This window comes from Rhea americana, unplaced genomic scaffold, assembly GCF_003343005.1.
Source record: "Rhea americana isolate MKP2758 unplaced genomic scaffold, rheAme1 scaffold_35, whole genome shotgun sequence".
NCBI lineage: Eukaryota > Metazoa > Chordata > Aves > Rheiformes > Rheidae > Rhea > Rhea americana.
Genome location: NW_028186479.1, coordinates 3,147,110 through 3,164,215, shown reverse-complemented (window position 1 = coordinate 3,164,215; position 17,106 = coordinate 3,147,110). Strand labels below are relative to the sequence as shown.

The 17,106-nt window shown below is 41.8% G+C and overlaps 1 protein-coding gene across 3 annotated transcripts in view; it reads right to left on the bottom strand.

The window, feature by feature from the left end:
- The window catches only part of CMTM7 (CKLF like MARVEL transmembrane domain containing 7), a 32,156-nt gene extending 17,905 nt beyond the window's left edge, over nt 1-14,251 (bottom strand). For 2 of the 3 annotated variants that reach the window (XR_014896692.1, XR_014896691.1), the window contains exon 1: nt 13,779-13,948. The gene's annotated coding sequence lies outside the window, so the exon portion shown is untranslated. Of the gene's footprint in view, nt 1-13,778 lie in introns of all 3 variants that reach the window. The other variant, XM_085311805.1, reaches the window with a different exon arrangement.
- Between the last annotated feature and the right edge of the window lie 2,855 nt (nt 14,252-17,106).

Genomic DNA, 17,106 nt, shown 5'->3' with positions numbered 1-17,106 from the left:
GCTGTCTTGAAGTGATCTCTCTTGAGGGCAAGGCTCATGATCCTGCTGCCGCAGGTTTCTCCCCTGTGCTGTGACTCTACTCACTAGATGTGAGAGGCACAAATCRGGCCAACCAGCCACATGTAAGGCTGGCAGGTGAGAGAGGGGCTGCAGCACCACCACAGGTGTCCCAGGTATGTGGGGAATGTGAGGTGTGATCCAGTTACATGTCTCGTGCTCATCACAAGAGATGACACCAATCTGTTAAGAATGGCATGCTCTCATTTTGTACCTCTAAGGCATGACAGGAGAGGGAGGGACCAGACAAGAGCAGTAAATTCTCCTTCTCTGCACTTTAGAACACTACTTGCAGCATTCTCTGCAAACGCTTTGTAAAAGATCTACTTTGTTTTCCTCCTAGTTTCTACTTGTCCATGCCAAGAAATGAGCATCTAAAGTCTGTTGTTCCAGTGCATGAGAAGAGAAGAGAAGAGAAGAGAAGAGAAGAGAAGAGAAGAGAAGAGAAGAGAAGAGAAGAGAAGAGAAGAGAAAAAACCGATCAAGAAGATCACTACCAACATTTCAAGTCAGTTATTCTTCCACTGTGGAAAAGCACTAACATCATCTAAAAGAAAGGAAAGGAATCATGCCTTTAAATATTACAAGGAGATTATACATCCAGGAGGAAGATCCMCCTCCCAGTCATTCCCAGGGCCAACTCGCACTAGAGAAAAGGCCCTTAGTGTTAGGCCCAGATGCCACTGAATGCCTGGACTCAGATGGTTTGAATTCCACCTACCTCCCTGCACTTGGCTCTGGACTAGCTGTATTACAGTAGAAGCAACGACAGAAGAAGCTAGGCTCCAGACATCTGAGCTTCCCAGGACTGGACTGGACATGACGCTGGGACCCAGAGCAGCTCAGTGACACAGCCCTCAGCATCCCTGCTGGCTAGATTCCCACCTGTATGATCTGCAGTTCCCAGGGATGCTCAGGACTTCTGCCAGCCCTGCCATCAGTCACGTGGGCCAAAGGAAAACTGCCCCAGAGTCAGCCACGTCTCAAGAGCATCCCCCACTTTACGACAACTAAACAGTACATATGCTGGAGCACACCAGCAAAGATCAAGAACCTGGGCCAATGCAGCAAGCTTAAAGCAGGCTTACTGGAGAATCACCTGCTCTAAGGTGGCTAGGCCGAAGTGCATCCTCACTGGTCATGAGATCACAGATATTATTTTCCTCCCTAGTGCACYGAGGATAATGAAGGAACCACAGCGTAAGAAAGGACTGGTTATGTTGCCCTCCCTGTCCCCATTTGCTGGCTGGCACCTTTTCTGATGACAGAACATTTTATAACCCAAGAATAAAATCTGTGTAAGTAAGTACTTCATAAGATTTCTTTCTATTGTCCTGCTTTAATAGATATAATAAATAAAACTCTGGCTTTATTACTGATATTTAATTCTTTTGTAATATTTAGAAAGAAATAAATTTTCTTCAGACACGACTACCTACCTGCAGAAATATAAATCCAAATGATCCCCAATATCAACAATATCCTGCTCTGAAGGAAAGCCTTATGTTCTGAGCATTGGAGACACACTTTGACGGACAATGACAGACCAATGTAAGAACTGAGTATCAGCGGCTCTTGTGTTCTAACTTCAGTTTTACAAGCATTTTATTGTCTGAACTTGAGTAAATCCTGTGATTTCTCTGCTTCAGCTCCCTCATCCACCGAATGAGGGCTAATAAATACTTCTTATGCATTGTGTCAAAGATTTTCACCCTTAAARCATTTCAGATATGTAAAATACTGCAAAGATTTTGAGGATTGCTAATAAACTTTCAGGTCAAGATGACTATTTTCCTTTACAATGTGAATGAGAACAGATGCCCACCAAAAAAATTCCCTAGACCACAGATGTAACAAACAAGCAAAGGTGAAAATTTTATGGAAAAAAATCTTAAAATATCCAAGGGGGGAGCCACCAAACAAGTAAAACAACAGGAAAAAAAAAGTTGGTTTTCGGTTGGGTTGCTTCTGGGTTGATTTGTTGCCAATGCACCATACAATACGAATAGGAGTGAGAATTCCAGCTCATTGAAAAATGACAAGTGATATCTATTGCCACCAATCTACTTACAATAGTCTTTAATATCATGTGTTGCACAAAAAACAAAAGATATCTCCAGTAAACTCCTGTTTTCTAACTGGAAGCATAACATTTAATTCTAGGTCCACTGTTTAACCTATTGACCGCTTCCGATTGTTCTTTAATGCACATTATCACTGGTCTGCATCCAGCTGCTCTTTCACAATTCTGGAGTAAGGGTAATCCTTTTCCTCTATGTTTTTAAAATACCTAGTACAGTGGCCTGCTCCATGCCTGGGACTCCTACTTGTTTCTGTAGTATTAATAGTAATAATAATAATCTTCATCTCAGAAGGGAACTGAATGTGGTTTTTGCAAATCACATGATCATATCCTGAACTGATAGGCTGAAATTGCTATTTCATTCCCACCACTGTGTAACTTTTAGCTATGGATAATATTTGTCTTTCTATACAGAAGGCAAGATGTGAAGTGCCATCTAAACTGGAGGAAGGAAAAATACATAAATAAGAAGCAAAATTGCTTTGAGGTGCCAAGTTCTAGAAAACACTGTAACTCCTATCTCAAAGAGTTAGCAAGCCACTCTCACACATATATTGTCTTGTATAAGCCACCCAGCACTGCCTTATCTTTTAATTTAATTATTTTGCTATGCAACTTACAACCACATTTTTGCTTTTCCTAGAATATCTTCTTTCCTGATTGTACTCCCTTCTTTTTCTGCTTTATTTTCCCAGAAAAGATTGTATTGTGTCTTAGTTTGTCTCCAGTGTTTGTTTTCCATTTTTATGCTATTCATTATTCCCTTTTTTCTTTCCCAACCCTTCTTTCCCTTACTTTTTCCCCTTACCTTTCCTTACCTTACCTTTTTCCCCCAACCTTTTCCCCTTACTTTCTCTGTTTTATAGCTCTCATTCTCCCTGATCCAATTTTCCTTGTCTACATGCAATCATATCTTAATTCCTTCTTTTAATATATACTATTTATCTTCCCCACTCCCTTGCATCAGAATTGCACTGCAGTTAGCTTATATATATATATATCCAATAGTAAGGAACAGTTTGATCCGTTTAACCCTACACTGTCAATACCGAAAGCAATTTGGACCCTTCCTACTCAGCCACTTTGTGTGGTGCCAGCAGAAAATACCATATGGTGAATGGAATTGGAAACTGATGTGGCTACAAAATGTGTGCATATGTGTGAGCGAGTGTGAGTGAGTGCATATGCATGCGCCTGCCTGCCTGTGTGTGAATTATATATGCAGCTGTACCAGTTCTCTAATCCAGCTCGGGGTGCACCAACACCGACTCCTGTGCCAGTGAAGGTGATAGAAGGAGAGGAACAAACAGCCGGGAGAAGAAGAAACGAGGACACCCTTTTTTGGTGACAGTGCCAAGTAAAGTGCATATGAAACTACAAGTCTTAGACGCCCACCAGCCAAAAGCACCATTTAAAAAGCAAGTGCACAAGCAAACATCACTTTATCTCAGGGCACCATCCAGGAGAAAAAGTTGAAGGAGCAGGATTCAGCTGGAGCAATACTGCAGGCAGGAGCACTGATTTACCAATGCCCAACTTGTAGTTGCTGGTATCTGCAAAATCTGAAAGTGCTTTTCCTTTCCCATCCATCTCTGACAATTTAACCCTCTAGAAAACAGAAATAGCTTTTTTTCTCAGATTGTGTAAACAGCAGCGAGAGGAGGGCTTCTGTTGCAACTGCTAAAGCACTAGTGAACCTTTAATCCTTCCTCCATTTTCTCATTATTGAAAAAAGGAGGAATTGGGGAACCAGTTATCTTTTGGCATATTTTTTCCTGAACTATCTTGCTCAAGTTTTCTACCAGAAAGCAGCTTCACCAATCAGCTTTTGAAAGGAAGGAGATCACCTGACAGTATGAGTCAAAGTGAATCTGAAAAGATGATGGACCCAGAGTACTAACTGTGAAGTTTATAAAAAGTGGCTGATTTCCACTCTTTGAAAACATACCCGAGTTCCAGTGCAAGCAACAGCACAAAAGCTGTCTACAGACTTGGAGCAAGGGACGGCACTGACTTGCACCCCAAAACTGCAAAACAATATAGGAGCTAAATGCTTTTTTTTAATTTATTTATTTTAAATGAAAAAAGTCAAAGTTTCCAGCTTGTGACAGCCAAGATAGCAAGTGGAATTTTCCAACCCTAGGCGTGCCAATTAGGATAACCATGCTCTGTTTAGAAATGTCACCAACTCCAGCTGTACATTTCCAAATGTTACAGCTCAGCACAGTGAAGCAACACATGTATATTATTAATTACATATTTCTGGATGGAAACAAACAATTTGTTTGAACAGCTTCCCAAACCAGGAAGGTGGGCAAAGCTCAGGCCAAGGTTACAAATATAGTTCATGTAAGACCAGTTCAGTTCACTTAAACAACAAAGCTGACGGCTGCTGTAATCAATATTTCCTTCTTCCAGAGTGGTGTTGGAAATGTAAGCTGTAACAGCTGAGCCTCCACTAAAAAGAGAAAAAGAAGATAAAGAACCTAGTCAATTTAAAACTTCACTAATGACAGATGAAATCAGCTGCCTTCGAGCACATAGTTCTATGAAGCAGTCAGTCTTGGGCTGCACAATAATCTCTCAGCCCCCGTGTCTGGGCAGATTTCCTTCTCGTCTGGCTGCTTTGCTAAAATAAGGAGGCTGCTTGGCCTCAGATAAGTGATTTCTCTTGTGCACCACCATCCACAGGCTATTTACTGAAGATAAAAATGGTGAGAGGGTGAGAAGGCAGCAAACTGATCTTATTCAGATCCTCTAAGATTCAGATAGGAGGACAATCCTAATTACAAGCAAATGGTATTCTTTATCTATTAACAAAAAGATTTTTTAATCTGTTCAGACACAGGCCTCTGGTAAAAAGGATGTGAGATAGTCACAGAGCTGGCGTATAAATGACATTCTTAAAGAGCCCTTGCTACGGGATGTAAGCCACGATCACTAAAAAGGCAAACCTTTGTAATGACCAGCTGCACTTAAGACACAGCACATGCAACACTTCGGTCCCACCACCGTCAGCTATCTAGCTCCCCTCCTCCCTGCTGCCCCAGCCTCAGTCCTGAGCTGCCACCACTGCATCACACTGGAAGACACCATGCAATACCATAAGCTATTTACTGAAAGATGAGAACTTTATAGTTCTATTGCAAAGAATATGCTGTATCCTGATCAGGCAGTGAATTAATTAAAAAAAAAATCAATACAAGTTTGTTACCAACACCAATCTCCTCACTTTGTTTCTTTTCTCTCCAATAGAATATTATCAGATTTAAGGTCCATTTTGTTTTATAAACCAACCTAAATTAAAAAAATTTAAACTGTAAAATCACTAAGTTTTTCCAATCTATATAAAAAGACACACTCACAAAACTTAAAATATTGCAGCAATATGCAAGAAATAGTTGAGTAACACTGAGCCATATACAAGTCACAAATAGTTTCCAAAACACACAGAACTCATTGCAAAACAGTATTAATGGCACAGCTAACTTTTAGCATGCTTGAAAAGGATATGAATAGAATTTAAACACAGCAAATGTTCTAGCAGATTTTAACTTTTGGGAAGAGCTTTCCTTTAATTCCCRAAGGGGCCTTCTCAGATACCTGCAATGCCTAATGATACTATTCTGAACAAAGCCAGGAGACCCGTATACTTTGTGAATGCACAGTTTGTCCATATATTAATGTTACTTATCTGTGCAGGCACTGGCCCCTGCTTAACAGCCAGCCTGTTGTCCTCTCATCTCTCCCATCTTCCCAATCAAATCATGATCCCCAAACTCATAGACGAACCTGCAGTTTCAGGTAAGAGCAGGAACATACCTTCTATGATCGATTTTCTCTGCAGAAGCACAGACACAATCACTACCCCTGCCTATGAGCTCTGGCCTTCTCTCAGGTAAAGCACGGGCTGTGCTGCTAGTTGCAAACCTGTGCCTCACACCACCAAGCCAACTGCCAATTTAGAGAAGACTACCTGATTGCTACAAAGAACATGCAGGCTTTTTGCTCCTTTTGTATTTCATTCCACTGTGGGAGATTGCCTTTCACGGTAAGGAAGATCCCTGTATGACAACTCAGAAAACTAGAGGAGGTAAAAATATTGTAAAAGGCTTGAATCTCCAGAGTCGTCCAATACTAAGACAAGGATCTGGTGATGGCAACAAAAAATGGAGTGATGAATATGACCAAATCAGCAGACTCAGAAATCGCACAGCAAACTGATTGTTACTTCTTTCCTCTGCAAAGCAAGCACTTCCAACATCTAGATCCTTACAGAGTCATGTTAACTGTTCTTTTTGTTTGGTAAACATGAGAAAGACAAATATGGACAGAATGACAGGAGGAGGCAGCTCACAAGTGTGGAAGGTTTGTGTGAATGGAGGAAGACTCCCTCAGTACCAAAGATGTTTCCAAGACAAGAGAAGGTAAAGAACTGGGAGAAGAGAGCTGCAGGCCAACAGAGAGGGGTGTTGATAGAGGCTAAAAGGTTTGAGCTGTCTTAAGAACTAACAAAGAAGTCTCTCCACCCAGAAGGGAAATCAACAATGACCTAGAGGAATATACATGCTCTGGAGAAACAAAGATACACAAGGGATATAAATATTGCTGGAGAACTTCACCTTTTGCAGCTGTTGATGCAGAGCAGCAACAAAGTTCACCAACCCTGCTTCTGGAGAAGGAGTTTGCCTAGGGGRCAGGAAATAGCCCATCTCACCTGCCACACATCCTCCTAGTCTGCTGGGAAGAACTACTCCTTGCAGGAGCAAAGCACCTGTGAAGCCCTACTCTGAGGCATTCTCAGCATACATTGCTTGGGATATTTGTACTGCTTGCCCTTTAAAAAGCCAATAAACTCCCACATTTTAAGTTATATACAATACAGAAACAGCTTGATCCTCACCTGTTAGCCACAGTATTCTTCTACATAAAATTTAAGGCTGTCCAAAATAAGATTTACCAACCATGCATGGCAATACCACCTACAGAGAAGGAGCCCAGGTTGGCTGGCCAACCAAGTCTTCAGATTGGCTGTGTGCTTGAAGCTCAAGGTATACAATGTTTATGATTAACAAACACCCATAAGCCCTGCACAACAAACTGCAGAGTTTCTCCCTTCACCTAGATCTCTCTCTGATACACATCTAACAGCACACAGCTACTTAAAACTCAAATAGGAACATGTAAGTCAAAAACAGTATCTCATGGCAACAAGCATGCGAATAGCCTATCAAACCAGATCACGAAGAAAGCACCTCAACTTCCTGGAAGTTGTTACTGAGATAAAGAATACCTTGTAAACAGCTCACGAAAGACTCTGACTATGCCTCCTAACTCAGTAACCAATCTGTTCATCGCTCGCCCTTATTCTCACTCACTGTCTGAGGCATTTATCGCTTGACTGATCCAAATCTTCAGTTAACACCTGCCATCTACTCTTCCCTGCCCCAGAGAAAACCACACTGTCATCTGGCAATCACATAGACAGCAGTTGAAAAGTTCCTATCTGTCATCTCCAGCAAAGGCTTTGTTAGCCATGGCAACAGAGCCCCAAGCAAGGTTTTCTCAGATAAGAGGAGGACTATTTACATCATGGAAGTTTTAAGTTGTTAGCTGTGCTGGCACATCCTCTTCTTCATCAGGGAAAACAGGTTAGAGTTCCCAAAAAGGCTAACATCATGGCAATTTCCAGATCAGCCGGCATTGTCACTAGCAAACCTGGGCTGATGGATTGCACTATGCCTCAGTACATGTAAGAACCACCTTTTCTATGTGCAAACACTAATATTTGGCAAGGATCCGGAGCAAAAAATAGGGACAATAAATATGGGGGAAAATGAAAATGGATGAGATTTCCCAATGGTACTGGTTGAACTGACTGCTTTCAGTGACCACCTGGAGACTAGCAAGCATTATGAACATGCTGGGACAGCACTCACAAGTCTGCTAGGGAGCTTCACTCAAACAGTCTACAGACTCCACTAGTCAGCAGGAGACAAATAGCAACCAGGAATTCTGCATTTCCTGCATAGATGAGAGAGTTTTCAAAGGGACCTTCTCAGTTCTGAGGTAAGTTTGATTACAGACTTGCAGGAAAACTTGTTAAATTTTTCTGTAGTTTTGCAGCTGCTACTGGTCACCTCAGGTTAACAGCATACTTCTCTCCCAGCAGTCAATGCATGTTTCTGGAGCTCAGAAATGACATGACACAGAATCAAAATGTTCCAAGAAAAGTCCCTCAATCTTGCCATTGTCACATTTCCATTTTCCTTAAGTCAAGCTGTGAGCAGGAGAGAGGAAGCCATAAATGTAGCAGCCACTGCTAGTGTTGCAAGAACAGCAGCCAAGTTTGCTTTGGCTTTGAAAGCAGTCACCTGGCTTTGACAAATCAGACGTATCTGTACTCACTATTACATTCATCAGATTACCACCATCACAGTGCAGGGAGTTGTTTCAGCTTTAACAATCCCTTAAAAATCTGAAGTTACTCAAAAAAGAGGAAGATTACAGGAGAGGGCAAAGGAAAACATGGAGATTTTAGAGTTTGATATCTGTGTGCAGAAGGTAACAACCTCTGTCTACCGTGCTCTTCACATCTCACCACAAGATAGGAGGACAACGCTACAGAGCACCTGATGTGACAACAGCTCGAAGGGGGCACCCAGCTACAACACTGAGTGAACACCTCACAGAAACTCCCTGGGCAAGAGGCAGAGGAAACACTTACTCATAATAAGTAAACACTGTCTGGCTTTTGGGGACAATGCTACTTCACGCAGGTAATGCAAAGCAGTTACATAACCAAGTCTCATTCTCAAGTTCACTACCCTCACTGAGATACGTCCATAGCTTTACTGGGTCGTGATGAGACATGAGACCTTCTTCCAAGATCTGCAGCTATGGAACCTGCTTCACAAGATCTGTTTTACTTTTTGCAGCATTCAAGCTGCTAGAAGACCACACTTTCAAGGGACTGATCCCCTGGTTTCAATTTCCCTGTGGTCGGGGAGGATTTTCAAAGGAACATTTTCTTCAAGGAGAKCAAAGAGAGAGAACAGACAGCATTTGCACTTCCTAAAGGAAAGTCACAGGGCAGTAAGAAGCCATGCTTCTATTATCCACAGACACCATGTACATGTAATTAAGATTTTTAAATGGCATTTGCAAATCTAACTTCCTGTAAAACAAATGTGTCAGGAAACCACTGATAATACATCACTCTACTCTTTCAAGCATACTAAATATATGTCGCAGGTGATGTKGTAAATTTCTAGGCTTCATTTCCTTTTCTGGTTTTGGAAAACTTGCTAGCCCTTGTTCAGCCACCTCTGTACATAAAGCATTACATGCAATTAAGTTGCTAATGAGCGTACTGCAACAAATCCTAAAGGATGGATCAAAGGTAGCTCCAACTTCATGCTGGTAGGAAGCCTGTTCTGGGCTACAAACAAAACATTCGCTGACACATTCAGAGCTGAGATTTACAAGTGTTTTAAGAAGAGTGCTATTGCCTTTTACAAAATACACTGGAGTCAATTCTTAGTGCTCTAGAATAGTTTAAATATCAGAATAATTATTAGTCTCTTCTTTGCTGAAAGAGACAGAAATTGAACAGAAAGAATAAAGTCTTCCCCTGCCCAAGAAAGAAAAGGGATTAAATTCTGAGCTTGTGGTTGGAAGCATATGAAGCCAATTCAGGCTTATGTTGCCCTTGCCCTTATATCACGGCCACTTGCTCTTTCTGACAACAGCCTGTATGGCTGCACTGTACCCTAAAAAGTCTCAGGGAAAGAAGGAAGTCAGGAGCTCTGCCAGCAGACAGAATGTGGAAATGTCCTGAATCTAGGAGTATATCGGTGTTGCAAAGTTATTTCTCAAAAAAAAAAAAAAAAAAAAAAAAAAGGTGAGGAAAAGCTACATTAGTTCCCTGGATTGGTTTACTGTGTAACCTTACAAAAAACAGCCTCATCATCACAGCTGAGAAGAAGCACAGTGGTGGGACGAAAAAGAAAAGTACCTTAAATTGGTATTGCCTCTGTAGTTTTAAATCATCAAACTGGCGTGGCCAACGCACTACAAAGTGCTCCTCGGTAAAGACAGGGAGCATGCTGTTCACTCCCAGCTCACATGCAAATCCCTGGGCAGAAACTGTAAAGCGGCCATCCAGAACAGAGGCATGGAAAAATACAGCTGGCCAAGTCAGTGGGTTTCAATGATCTCAGAGTGGAAATAACAACAGGACTTCCCAGAGCTATTGGTTTTAATTACCAGGCTTGATTCTTCCTCACTGAAGCACTCCTGCTTAATCTGGAGCCATCTTAAGACTTCAGTGAAACATTTTTTCTCTCTGACCAGCATGCCAAGAAAATTCCCTTCACTGCAGCAGCTTCTAGCAGAACAAGGAAAACAATTAGAAGCTACACCATATAGCTTTCACCTTGTCCTGAAAGAAAAACTTTGCTGCTGAAAAGCAAAGTCCCATTTCTTATTGCTTAGCCAACAGTTTGTCACACAGTTGCAGACTGAAGATACTTGGCAATTTTTGGATTCGTTTTCCTGAATTGTTATCTTCTTTGCAACTACGAAATTTCTACCTCCTGCATGCCTCAAAATAAGACTTTTTGTATAATATGTCATGACTTTGCTGATGGCTACAACAGACATCATTTTCCATGTTTTCTGTTATCAGTGAAATGAAAAGTCAAGTGCAACATAGAACTGTTTGTATCTAAACTCTGTAGATTATAATCTGGCAACATTCAACCAAGTTTGTTACTTCTGGCCATTATTCTCCCTTAGAAGAACTACAGATGAAGTGATAGTATGGGGAAATACTGTATAGGCCCAAGAGACAAGCCCACAGCTTCAGTATCTCACAGTTTCAGTATATACCATCAGAATTTCTCTCTTCTGACTGCACAGCAATATCTTCTGCATGACAAAACCATACAGTCACTGACACACTGTTGAAAAGAATTAGATGATTTACTTGCATCACCTCCATGGATGGAAAGGCATTTCAGGCTCAAAGTCAAGATAAAAGATTGAGTAGCTCTCAAATTGTTCCAAACAGCAATGTAAACATTTTTATGAATCACCTTTTCCTGTATCAATGGTTTTGATCAGGAATTTGATCAGGACCACTTCCAGTAAGAGGTTGTATTTTCTTTTCATATTTTAATATCTTCTGAATGTAGGTCTCCAGGTTTATCTCATCCAACAGATTCAGAAAGTGATCTTGGCTACAGCAATTTAACTATGAGCATTTTCTAGCTTTCAGTGCTTGACATCTTAATAGCCTCTTGAATGCAAGTTAGAACAGGAATAACCCAGAAATGTTTCAGCACACTAAGTTACTCATATTAGAACTAAAGATTGTCTTATTTGCCATTAAAACGTCAACTATGTAATAGCTTTTGTCAAGACACAATTTGAAAATGAAATATATACTCAGCGTGAAAGCTTTATCTTTAGCTATTGCCTTAGTACTTTTATCAAGTTAAAAATGACATTGTTAAGTCAACTTCTACTGGTTTTATTCTTTTCTATCCTCCTATCATTTGTAAAATTTTTCCCCACTCTTGAGAAAGTAACTGCGATTTTCTTCTCTTCTACCTAGTAACACATTGCTCTCTTTCCTGGTTCAGATGAGCCGAAAGTACCAATACTGTTTTTAAAACTCTATAAGCTGAAGCTGTGCTTACTGTGTCAGAACTATTGTCTGCTCAGCAACCATAGCAGTATTGTGGGAACGACAGCCTTCAGTCTGCACCATGGCCAAAGTTAGTTTGGCCCAATATGAAAAGGGGAAAAGAAAAGCAAAAAAGGCCATTGGCCACGTTTGTGCCTCTCAGAGTTCAGAAGCAAGAAACATAGTCATCCTCAGTTTGAGAGGTCTGAAAGCCCTGCACAAGAACATACTGTGCACAAGGACATCCTTGTGCACACCTGCTCTGAACACTTTTTTTCTCTCTTCAGTCTGTCTTGGTTACACTCTGGTACATCTCTGCACCGGAGACTGTGRTAAGGTGATACAAAGATGGCTATTTCCACTGCCCAAGCACAGCTAAGAAACTTCTGCTTAAGATAGTGTTGGACCTATACAGGCTTCACAGACAAAGAGACAGGACCAAAAGTGGGATCTACTGCAATACAATGCCTGTGGCATCCTCTGGACATCATTGCAAGAGTGCAAATGGCACACAAGGGCTCCATATTAAATTCAGCTGAATCAGACCTATTTAAATCTATAAACAACATCTCAGTCATCTTGGTGACAACATGGATATGCATTCTTACTGCTGTCCCTAATGGCAGAAGAGATCTTGAAAGGCTACCAAGAACCAAGAACTACTGAGGATTTGCCAAGCTAAGTAATACAAGTACCTAGAAAGTCTTGCAATAAAACAAGTCAGCAGCAGTATGGACACAGAGCAGACATGCCTCAAACAAATCAGCGCAGTTAGAGTGGGATACTGAAGATTGCCACACGTCAATTTTGCCAAGCTGGCTCAATTTTGAGTTATCCAGCTTCTCTAGTGCATTATATGCACATATGTATGCACCCACAGACCTATTTAATGCACTGCTGATATAGAACCATGGGGCCACAATTCATCCTGTACATAACCTCATGAATATAAAAGATCTTTGCAAAACTGCAAATACCAAAATAAAAAAGGAAAAAAAAACAGCTATATTCATCATCACCAAGCTGTATCAGTGAGTTTAATGTCGAAGACACTTGATAACTTCCTGTTAAAACCATAGTGCCAACTCCGAAATTGGATTTTAAAAATAGAGGCTCTGCTAACATTTGTAAGACTCGGTATTTTATTTGTTCTTTACAGACACTTGCATGAAAAGCATTCTCCAAACTGTTTTATTGCTATGTAAAATACACAACTAACAGAAATGTTTTCCCCTCCATTTTATTTCCAGAATATTTATAAAACATCCCCAAGTATTAGAAAGCCAGGAACTCAATGCATAAAATGTACTGCCTTTTGAAAGGTGTAATTCTTCTGCAAGGTTAAAGAAATCCTATAGTAGAAAAGTAAAGGAATTTACATAGGCTTATATGCAAGAAACGTATTTTGTACTTCCTTGTTTCAGCCTGTGTTAGGCACTACTGCCAACCACAAGCTTTTGAAACATCCAGAAGAATTTGAAGAGAAAGCACTTTTAACATGCAGGCACACGTATCAATTCAGTTATCATCAGACTGCCGGACAATCTCTTCACCTTACCAGAGACTGCTGAATTTTAGTCCTTGTGATAAGGTCTTTCTAACAGAAGAACAGCTGTGACATTTTCTTCTATTTCCTTGGTATAATTTCCACAGCATATTAATATCATCTATTAGAATTATTTCATACAAAAATATACACAATCAAAATATATAAATTAAGCTTTCTAGCTTACAAGCCCTGCAAACAGCCTGCAACATTACTCTAAATGATGAAATAATGACTCCCTGATGTTCTTTCTCAAATAATTTACTTCCTGGTAAAAGGGAATGAAGAAGAACAAGAAATCAGGAACAGCAATGTTCCCTTTTCAAAACCATTACATTTCAGAAGCTCAAAAAGCATTTCAAAAATGAAATGTGATATATGTCTATCCCCAAAGATCTTACCTTTGTCCTGTGTCAGCATAATGGTTTCCCTTCCTAATTAGACCACAGGCCTACCAGCCACACTAATCCAGGAATGTTTCTAGATTTATGATAAAACATGCTTTAGAGGCACAGATCCCACAGACACTTCCTACATGGAGAATTACTTGCTAATATAAATGGACTCATGGGCTGAGTGGAAACACTCTCTGAAAGAAATAAAGGAGATTTAGGAAAGCATTTACCTCACCATATTTGATTGGGTGCAGTTCATCTAGAACTAGCCTATCCTGGTTATATACTGCTGCATCATTTCCTAAGAAAATTCAAAGTTTATTTCAGAAGAGAGCATCAGTATCATGATGTCACCTCAAAAGAGGTTTATCTGCCCAAAGCTCCAGAGATAGCTGAACGCACTCTTACTGATGCTACTTACAGGCAAACTAGAAAGCCGAAAAACTTAAGGTGAAGCTGAAAGAGTGCTGATAGCAACTTATTTTAAGTTATTTTAACTTATGTTAAAGTCACTGCAGAAAACTACTAGCTTTAATTCTGATGAATGTGACATTAAAAAGCACTGATGAAGTAATGACATGAAAAATATGTGCATGCACACTTTACATGTGCTCCAAAACTAAAACCTCAGCACAAATACACACACCTATGTAAGCTTTAAAAGCTACGTGTAATGACTGTAGTGAAAACACAGCAGGATGGACCGCAGAAAGGAGCAGACATTTCTAGTCCATAAAAGGAGTTTTTCTTGAGGTGGATTGAGAACTGGCTGAATGGCAGAGCTCAGAGGGTCATCATCAGTGGTGTGGAGTCCAGTTGGAGGCCTGTGGCTAGTGGAGTTCCCAGGGGCTCAGTACTGGGTCCCATCCTGTTCAACTTCTTCATCAATGACCTGGATGAGGGACAGAGTGCCTCCTCAGCAAGTTTGCTGATGATACAAAGCTGGGAGGAGTGGCTGAGACACCAGAGGGCTGTGCTGCCATTCAGAGAGACCTGGACAGGCTGGAGAGTTGGGCTGAGAGGAACCTCATGAGGTTCAACAAGGGCAAATGCAGAGTCCTGCACCTAGGGAAAAATAACCCTCAGCACTAGTACAAGCTGGGGGCTGACCTGCTAGAGAGCAGCTCTGCCGAGAAGGACCTGGGAGTGCTGGGGGATGACAAATTGACCATAAGCCAGCAATGCGCCCCTGTGGCCAACAAGGCTAATGGTATCCTGGGCTGCATTGGGAAGACTGTTGTCAGCAGGTGGAGGGAGGTGATCCTGCCCCTCTACTCAGCCCTGGGGAGGCCTCATCTCGAGTACTGCATCCAGTTCTGGGCTCCCCAGTGCAAGAGAGACATGGAGCTACTGGAGAGAGTCCAGCATAGGGCTACGAGGATGATCAGAGGGCTGGAGCATCTGCCCTATGGGGAACAACTGGGAGAGCCAGGCCTGGTTAGCCTGGAGAAGAGAAGCCTGAGGAGGGGTCTTATCAATGTGTACAAGTACCTGAAGGGAGGGTGTCAAGGGGACGGGGACAAACTCTTTTCAGTTGTCCCATGTGACAGGACAAGAGGCAATGGGCAAAAACTGAACCACAGGAAGTTCTGCTTGAACGTGAGGGGGAAATTTCTTCACTGTGAGAGTGACGGAGCCCTGGAACAGGTTGCCCAGAGAGGTCGTGGAGTCTCCTTCTCTGGAGATATTTAAGGCCTGCTCGGATGCAACCCTGTCTCACATGCTCACATGCTCCAACGTTATCAATTCTATGATTTTACGATTCTTTCCACAGCAGTGAAAAGGAAATGATAAACGCACTTGTAGCTACTCAGCCAAGCACAATCTCAAGTCTACAGGTTTAGAACTACCTATGTTTAGGTACATCTGCAACGTAAACACATGCTCAAGAGAATGTCATTATTGCTGTTATTTTGTTCCTTGGAAAGCTACTCCAGATACAAATGATGGTTTGAGAGCAGTGCAACTGAAGAGCATGTACCAGACAACAGCTGTTGTTGCTACAGAACGGCATTCACAGTGAGAGACAGATYGGGGATCGCATGAGCACAGTGCAAATGCTCAGCTGATGCAGGCAGCCATGCCCAGTCACATTCATTTACATCTCTTGCTACCCAGTCTCATTTCTAAAGGCAGCTGATGGATGAAGCTACATGGCTATTAATGGACTGGAAGAAACTGGGTGGCTTTTAAATAGGAACTTTAGGATTTGRTGTTACTTCACTGTACCCTGGAACAAAATGATTCCTAGCTTTTAATTGCAGTTTAGGACTTCTGTGCATGTTAATAATTTACACAGGTTCAAAAAACGACTAGACAAATACGTGCAGGAAGGAAAGACATTGAGGGCCAACAAACACAGAAAAAACTTCTTCAGCTCAGAAAGTCACTGAGCTACAGGTTTTAGCAGGATGAGAATAGATTGTAAAGAGGTATCTCTACATGTTGTCTTCCATGCTCTTTCCTAGGCATCTGTCATTATTCACTGCCATTACTGGAATTAGGCTGATAAATCACTCCACGGACTAAGAATAGCCATGAACCACAGAAACCAGAAAAAAGCTATCCATCTGTTAATGCTTTCTGCATCTAGATTGAGCAAAGTTTCCTGTGCTGAGCTAAATTAAGGTACCAGCTCCAATCCCGGTGGTGCTCCACTGTGGATTATTTTTTTCTTCACTTTCTGCTTTGCAGCCATACTTCTCTCAGCTCCCGCCTCGGGGTGTGGGGTGATGCCTGGAGGTCCCCGTTGGAGGAGACGTGTGGCCRGTCAGACTAGCAATCCGACTGCTAAGGCCAGGCTTGGCAATCCCGTGGTCTGTGCTAGCAGTTGGCCACGTTTTCTCCCGAGAACACATTCAGGCTAAAGAATGAGCTATTCCACTAGCACTACTACGCGGAATTCCTAAGGTCTTCGTATGGTGGAGTCTTTATTATTACTAATGGCAGAATATCCCTAATACCACAAGTTCCTCTTATTGTCAATTGCATAATAATAYCATTCAGCGCTTCACATGAATAGTGTTATTGTAGGCTCATCTACGTCCATCTGAGCAGAAGTCCGCACAGCTGCCTSACGAAGAAGCAAAGGCTGACTGTGACACACGGTATATTTAGTTTTGCAACAGAAACACRGACTTTTTCTCCTTCCGGAGAGCTGCAGGAGCTGAAGATCGAGAAACGCTAGTGAACTGCGACCCCTGCAAGCCCCCCGACAACGCCTTAACGACTCGTTTGCCGGAGGGGAGGGAAAGAAAACCAAAAAAACCCAGCCCGCCGGAGTTTCTAAGGTGCCCCCCGCGGGCCAGCGGTCCCAACGGTCCTAACGGTCCCG